This window comes from Tiliqua scincoides, chromosome 4 (assembly GCF_035046505.1).
Source record: "Tiliqua scincoides isolate rTilSci1 chromosome 4, rTilSci1.hap2, whole genome shotgun sequence".
NCBI classification, from domain to species: domain Eukaryota; kingdom Metazoa; phylum Chordata; class Lepidosauria; order Squamata; family Scincidae; genus Tiliqua; species Tiliqua scincoides.
In genome coordinates, this window is record NC_089824.1 from 96210460 (window position 1) to 96216971 (window position 6512).

A 6512-nucleotide genomic window follows, 5' to 3' on the forward strand; every position below is an offset into this window, starting at 1 on the left:
CTCTGGTATTCATGAACACGTTTTCACTGAGGTTCCAAACACAAGGAGTCAAAAGAAAAATCTACCAGTCAGATCTAACCATTACAGTGCTTTGCCAGTCTCTGCTGCAGTCTAGCTGAAATTGGTATGTAAAGCATCTTGGAAGAAAATTTATCCTTGTGAGTCAAGAAGACATTTGGCTTAAAATATTCTAAGAACCATCTGTGACTGGATTGTTCACAAAAAAGGGACTGAAAAACAAGAAGTTATCAACAAGAAAGCTAAATATCAAAGAAAAAAATAGTTTACAGTTCTGGATAATGACTGATTCAGCAATAAGGTAAAATAGCACAATGGATCCTGGGGCAAAGCTCTGTACAGGACCCATCATGGTACCCCCATGCATCCCCTGATGTCTCATTAGATGCAACTGCTACCACCACTACAGTATCTGTGGGGGTTCTGTTCTGGGACACATACATACACACACATGCTGTGGTTAAGTGAAACTGCAGATATCAAAAAATACCACCACCCCCCGACCCTCTGGAGGTGAGGAGAGCTCAACAGAAGCTGTGCACGTCTGTCTGTGGCCTCTGCCATGCTCTGCCATGCTCAAACTGAGCCTTGGAGTAAAAAAAAAGTTACTTCCAGTTTTGAAAAACCAGAAGTGACATTTTTAATGCCTTAGCCTTGGGTCACAAGCCAATTTCAGGTAGGCCCCCATTCATTTCAATATTTTATTTTTAATATATTAGACTTGATGCTACCTTGGTATGTGATTGCAAAGACTTACTTAGGGAGTAAACCTCCCTAAAAGTTTGAGAACCACTGCCCTAGACAATAAATATAGGTAAATATGTTTCCATAAATATTCTCAAACATGATCTCCAATCTGATCTCCACTTTTTTTCCTAATTGGTAAAGAGGTTGCAGCCTGTACTGGGTTTCTGTGGATTTCTACGAATTTTTAGGTCTGAGCAAACATACCATATTCCTATGCTTGGATGATCCCATCGCCATACTTTTCCCTTGCTAGTAAAAAAATTAAATGAGAAACTATTTTTGCATTATGCAGCATTAGCTAAAGACAAAATTAAATGCATAGGCTGACTCCATTGATCCTCTCATAAGACATTTTTTATAATCTGTAAAGCTTTGCGTTGTGGGATTCCGGAACAGAGTTTCCATGAGGAGACACCAAAAAGTCATAATCCATAAAATCTGCTAATCCTTTTGTTTCTTGATGAAATTCCTAGAATCTCTAATGAAAAATTGGTGTGGGGTTTAAAACAGAAATAACCCATCATCCTTTAATAATGGTTCCAATGCAGAATAACAGCACAATCCTATCTTGCACTGGAACAGGCATCTGGAAGTATTTGCAGTGACGTCATCACATCACTTTAACTACTTCTGGGTGATGTGGAGGGGCAGCCAGGAATGCCTGAAGATCTAGAAAAGATCTTGGAAATCACAGAGATTCTTGCTGTCGGATTCTTGCTGTATTCTGGTTCTTGTGCACAATCTCTGGATGCTGGTGTCTGGTTTTCGATTGTTGAATATCAAGTCCTTCCCCAGGACCTAGGATATTGTTGTTGTTGTTGTTGTTGTTGTTATGGGATCAAAAGCAACATTAAAAAAAATAATTCCTCCAAGAAGCTCAGGGTGATTGTACATAGCCACCCATCCAGTTTCATCTTTGCAGCATCTCTGTGATATGTAAAGCTAAGAAAGAATAACCAACCCCTGGTCACTCAATGAGTTTTATGATTGAATGGGAGTCAACCTGGCATTCTCTGATCTATGCCCAGCACTATAACCACTGCAGAACTCTGGCTTAATTACCTTCTAAGGGCACAATCCTATCCAACTTTCTAGCCCTGGTGCAGCTGCAATGCACCCCTGAGGCAAGGGCACAAATGTTTCCTTACCTTGTGGAGTCCTCCATAACTACCTTCCCACCACAAGATACAGGGCACAACCCACTGGCACGGCTACACCAGGGCTGGAAAGTTGGATAGGATTGGGCCCTCAGACTTCTGCAATATTTCTGTTGCATGCGCTGGCCCCACCTGCTCCTGAGTAGCCATGAATGTGTTTTATGGCACATTTGCAATACTCAGGACATGGCTTGTGCCAGCTCAGGATGGGAGCTAGGCTTGTGCTGTAAATGTTTCATCCACAGCGATAACTTGCAGATCCTTTTCTGCACCATAAATGACAAGCTACTTTCTTTTACATTGCATCTGCTGTTTTCTTTCCAAAGTGCACTGCTGTTTGCTACCAGTATTATAGTTGTGATACCTCGTTCACAGGAAACTTGCATTTCTTACAGAAATAAAAATAGGGAGCAGAGGGGAAATGCAGGACTCTTTCATACAAGGAAACAAAGGCATATTAGCACAACCTCCTCTATGTATTCAAAACATCAATTTTATATAGCTTTGCTTTGTTTGGGACACATAGGATGAGAAGGGGAAAGCACTCAGGCTAGGTTCCCGGCATTTGCATTTGGTATAGAACTTGCTTTTCAGAGCAACAGGTTTTCTTGTGATATGTCAATAAAAGATTGATGAAAAGATAGGAAAGTCATTGCAAGTCATTGGCCTCCAGTCATAGGAAAGCACAAAGGTGCAGAGAACCTGAGAATGGTGATGAGCAGACTCCATCTGAGCGCTGGAGGCATAAACTAAAAAGAACAATAAGCTCTGCTGTGTTGTGTGATATCAGCTAATGGGTTTTGCTTCTACAGCCAGCAGGATTTTCCTCACGCCATTCAAAATACAAGACACTTGCTATACTTCATATCTGTTCACTTTAAACCAGGGGTGCCCAAACCCCAGCCCAGGGGCCACTTGCGGCCCTCAGGGGCTCCCAATCAGGCCCTCGGGGAGCCCCCAGTCTCCAGTGAGTCTCTAGCCCTCTGGAGACTTGCTGGAGCCCATGCTGGCCTGACGCAACTGTTCTCAGCATGAGGACGACTGTTTGACCTCTCACCTGAGCTGTGGGACGAGGGCTCCCTCCACTATTTGCTGTTTCATGTCTGTGATGCAGCAGTGGCAGTGAAGGAAAGGCTAGCCTTGCTTTGTGCAAGGCCTTTTATAGGCCTTGAGCTCTGCAAGACCTTCATTCATTCATATAAGTTCCATCTCTAATATATTCATTTATATAAATTTATTCAAATTTGAAATGTAAATTAATTCTTTTTCCCCCCCGGCCCCCCCCCGACACAGTGTCAGAGAGATGATGTGGCCCTCCTGCCAAAATGTTTGGACGCCCCTGCTTTAAACAAAAGAGTCTGGTTTTTCAGCAAGTCGCTGCTGCCACTTCAGCTCTCTTTACCACCTAGAGATGAAACAGATGTCCACATTCAGTTCAGAAATAATATTAAAAACACCAGGCAAATCCAGCACAGATTGACTTGAGTCGAATCACGAGTCTCTGCCCCCTGGGACTCGACTCAAAAACGAGTCATAACAGGGCACTTTCTGAGTTGCCAAGTCATCTTTTTGCAATTCAAAAAGACTCGAGTCACAAGTCTTTTTAGTACACACATCAAGTGCAGGAATAAAACAGGGCTGCCGGGCTGTGTCTGTGTCGGAGTCCTCTTTAATCACTCCCCGGCTCTCTCTGCTCATCTGTAAACAAGGCAGGGGGGTGGACTAGGAAGAGAGCAGGGACAGTAGTGGCAAGAGGCAGGAGGGTCATGCGCAGCAGGTGCAAGGCTTACCAGGGCGACCCAATCCTTAGCAGCTCTACTCAGAAGTAATTCCAATTACGCCAGTTGTTCAATGAGGCTCCCTCCTCCTAAGTAACAATGGAGCCATGCGACTGGCATGATTACTACGAACCACCTCTCCCCTGGCTTCCCTGCCTCCTCCTCCTCCCTTGGCTTCTCCAGCCAATTGTAAGGCAAGAACCCCCTTGGGCTCCTCCTCCTGCCCTTCCTCAGCCAAAGAAAATATCAAACCTCCCATCCTTCATTCAATGATCATTGGTTCTTTCAGAGATGGGCAAGAGAGCCCACTCCTGCCTCCCGCATACTATTTGTTGCAAAAGCAAACATCAGCCTTTCCCTGCCTCCTGACTGGAACTTCCCTGCTACTCGCCCAGTCCAAATGACGGCCCCACAAGGTTTTTCACGGTGCAAAAACAGTAAGCAAGGACACCCAGGCTCAGACAGACTTGAATATGCATGTGGGGTGATGAATGCCGAGTCAAGGGCCCCTTGACTTGAGTGTTTTGCCAAGTCACATGCATGACCTGAGTACACGAGTCAGAGAAAAACATGCATTTTTGCAACTCATACTCAAGTCACCTGACTCAAGTTCTTATCCCTGTTTAAACCAAAGTCTCATACAAATAAGCTAAAGCTCAAGTGCTGCTGTTAGTCTAAAAATTAGCTCCACTGCAAACTAAAAATCTAATCCCTCAACTCAGTACTTGGCTCACTAAGGGTTGATCTGAAAAGAAATTTTTATTCAAAACACTCTCTTTAATATGGTATCAATATACAAACACAGAAGCTGAATAAAACCTATCCAATTATTGAATTTTGCTTTGTGGTATTTGTTGAGGAAATCAACTTGAGTATATCAGAACTGCAAGAACAAAAGTTCTGCAAAACGAACCGTACCCAGTTTCATTCTTTGGCATCCACTTGAACCACTGAGAACTGCCTACTGTAGATACTTGTGAATAAGTCAATCTCACAGATAAGTCAAGGGCAAGCCTTGAGCCAAAAATCATGGCATTTTCTGTGACCCTCAGATAAGTCGGGGGGGGGGGTGTATTCAAACTTAGAGGAGTGTCTGACTATAATTTTGTCTGATTTTACCCAAGGTCAGATACTGAAAAATAATCTGCCAGTACTTAACCTAAGAACTGTACATTCTCTAATTTATTAAAAATTTAATAAAAGATCATAAGATGCATTTTTATTCATTAATTTTTTTAAATTCTGATCTTCACAGCCTTTTTGTAAATACTATTGGAGTAAGTGCACTGCAAACAACATGCTGGTAGAACCATTAATCAAATCCTTCTTTAAGCTGTTTGCTGTGTTAAGCTAAAGGCTCTACATATAACATACAACAGATAACACATAACTGAGAGTGTGCAATTTAATTCACAGTACAGAGACAAGCAACAAGGGCTGAGCATGAGCAAGCATAGCTACACATAGTTGCAACCCTATTTACTCAGAAGTAGATCCATTGCTTTCCATGGGTGTTATTCTTGAGTAATAGTGCACTGAATTGGGACTGAAGCCTGGGACTTTGTTTCAGATGGAAATGAAGATTACATTCTGATTTTTTAAAAACCAGACCTCTACTAAACGTTTGCAAAATGGAAGGAGGGTGCTGAAGGGTTGGGTGTGATCCTACTAAAGAGAACAAGGCTTGCTTGATTTAAATGGAAGTATTGAGTCCTGGCTTACTTTTTTTCAGGAGGAAGGAGTGAAAGGGTTAACTTTGCTACAGCTTGTGTCCTGGTTGCCTTGGAGACTAATAGCTCTTAATTATCTTTGCATTGTCCTCTTGCTTTCCTCTGGGCTTCTCTGGGCTGCCTGAATAGCCTGGACCTTTGTGACCAGCAGATAAATCGAAGAGATTATTTATACTTGATTTATTGGCGGAAATTTATAGACAAGTATCTACAGTAACATATTTAGACCTCTGTTAGACTTCTGGGTTTGTTTTTTTAAACTTGTTAAAAAAATATGTTAAAACTTGCCTTTCCCAAAGTCCTTTGGAGGTGGTTCTGGTCACAAGGTAAAATTTGCTGCTCCAGCAGCATGCAATTGCTCCATTTAAATTCTGGAGCAGGCAAACTCCTTGAAAGCCTAATTGAATGGGAGAGAGTGTTATTGCTCTGTTAATCAGAAGCATGGCTTTCTTCTTGTCCTGTTGATCTTACAATCAGTCCAGAACATAGTAACATTAATAGTCTGCATGGCACTCCTCTAGCAGACACCCAGCACCAGTTTAGTTGCATGTGTTCCTACAAGTATCAAAAGAAAATAAAAGGGATAAAAAGACCAGGGAAAGCACCATGACCCCCAATGTAGTTTAGATGGAAACTGTCCATTTGTTAGCACTGTCTTGGACTGCATATACTTACTTCCATACAACCAGACCTGATGAATTTAGACCTGGGGTCTGCAACCTGTGTTTTTAGAGCCGCATGCGGCTCTTTCAGCAGTCTACTGCGGCTCCCAAGTGGGTGCTGGAAGTGGGGTGCCTTCCCCGCGGCCGCCGCCCAGCCAGCCCAGCCCCGAGGGCACCTCTCTCTGGCGCGATGTGTTGCGGGCGCTGGCTGCTGGTGAGTGCGGGGTCGGGGCGCTTCCCTCGCCCACAGCAGCTCCTTCGGCAGGCAGGGGCAACGGTGCTGGACAGGGCCGCTGGTGGCGGGCGCGGGGGGCGCTTTGCAGGGACCCCTGTGGCTGGGCAGGGAGAGCTGGCAGCGCTGGCGCGGCCGCGCATAGGCTCTGCGAGCAGGTGCGGGGGGCAGCCGGGCACCTCTTCCCT